Source organism: Chiloscyllium punctatum, chromosome 6 (assembly GCF_047496795.1).
Source record: "Chiloscyllium punctatum isolate Juve2018m chromosome 6, sChiPun1.3, whole genome shotgun sequence".
Taxonomy (NCBI): domain Eukaryota; kingdom Metazoa; phylum Chordata; class Chondrichthyes; order Orectolobiformes; family Hemiscylliidae; genus Chiloscyllium; species Chiloscyllium punctatum.
Window position 1 is genome coordinate 14740079 of NC_092744.1, and position 1920 is coordinate 14741998.

The following is a 1920-nucleotide window of genomic DNA, read 5'->3' on the forward strand; positions in this document are numbered from 1 at the left end:
GTGACGTCACCCCGGGGATGCCCCCTCTGCGTCACGTGAGCGCCACCCCCATTCATCCGTCAATTAGCGCGCAGCAACTGACGACCCGGGACCTCGACACATCGCCATTCTCAGAATGAAATACTTAACGATTAAACTGCTGGAAATCTGAAATAGGAAAGTACAACAACTCAGAACCCAACGCCATCCCATTCCCAAAAAGGTAAATCAGTTATCCATACAAATAAATTGCTGGAAATCTGAAATAGGAAAGTACAACAACTCAGAACCCAACGCCATCCCATTCCCAAAAAAGTAAATCAGTTATCCATACAAATAAATTGCTGGAAATCTGAAATAGGAAAGTACAACAACTCAGAACCCAACGCCATCCCATTCCCAAAAAAGTAAATCAGTTATCCATATAAATAAATTGCTGGAAATCTGAAACAGCAAAGTACCATAACTCAGAACCCAACGCAATCCCTTTCTCAAAAAAGTAAATCAATTATCGATACAAATAAATTGCTGGAAATCTGGAATAAGAAAGTACAATAACTCAGAACCCAACGCAATCCCTTTCTCAAAAAAAAGTATGAAGGTAAATTGCTGGTAAAGTGAAACAGGAAAGTACACTAACTCAGAACCAAACACAGTCCCATTCCCAAAAGAGTAAGTCAATTATCGATACAAATAAAATGCTGGAAATCTGAAACAGCAAAGTACGATAACTCAGAACCCAACACAATCCTTTCTCAAAAAAAAGAAAATGAATTATTGGTAAAGTGAAGCAGGAAAGTATAACAACTCAGAACCAAACACAATCCCATTCTCAAAACAAAATTACTCATCTATACAAATAAATTGCTAGTATTCTGAAACAGCAAAATACAACAATTCAGAACACAACAGAATCCTATCTCAAAAAATAATCAATAATCTATACAAATTAACTGCTGGAAGTCTGAAACAGCAAGGTACAATAACTCAGAACCCAACAACCAATCCTATTCTTAAAAAAAAGCATAAACTATGAAACTAAATTGCTGGAAATCTGAAATAGGAAAGTCTCACAACTCAGCACCTAATGCATCTCGAGGCCAGGACTGATTTCATCCCTTGGAAACAGCTAACAAATATGTGGTCGGAGAGGTGGCTCTAGGATCAGGTTCAATAGCCACATACGAATCACAGAATCTATAACCAGTGACATGGAATTTCCTAGGCAGGCAACTGTACTCATTAGCAAGTGATTGCTGATGACAACAGTTTAACCTGAGGGTCACCACAACATCAGCAAGAGAAACGGTTGAGAAGGAGAGTTCTTCATGGTAACCTTAACTAGTGGCAGATTGAACCCATGCTATTGGTATTAGTCAACATTACAAACTAACCACCCAGGAAACTGTAATAATTAACACCAACTCAGCACATACCCCAAAAAAACATTAAATAATAAAACTGCTAGAGATCCGAAATAGGAACAAAACAACTTGATACATTCTGAAATATGAATAGACAAAACAAGAAACAAAAGTCCAGAAGATGTGGTTTTATGCCCACATCTGAGAATTTTGTTCTAAGATGGCCTGGTGAAACAGAATTAAGGCCTGGTCAAGAATTGTCTTCAAGCTAAGGCAATGGACAAAGATGAGGAGGATTATTTTCTCTTTCAGGAATAAATCTGTGAAATTCTTTGCTACAAAAGGCAGTCAAGATTGGGTCCTTAAAAATAGTCAAGGTTGAGGTAGACAGATTTCTAATGAGTATGGAAAATCGAATGTGTGTGGGGCAAAGGCAGGAAAGTGGAGTTGAGGATTATCAAATTAGCTATAATCTCTGGGCTGAATGGCGTACTTCTGCTCTCATGTTTGATGGTCACAGACAGGGTTAAGAACTGTCTTCAAGCTTAGGCTCCTTTGGAACTGTATTGTCTAAAAT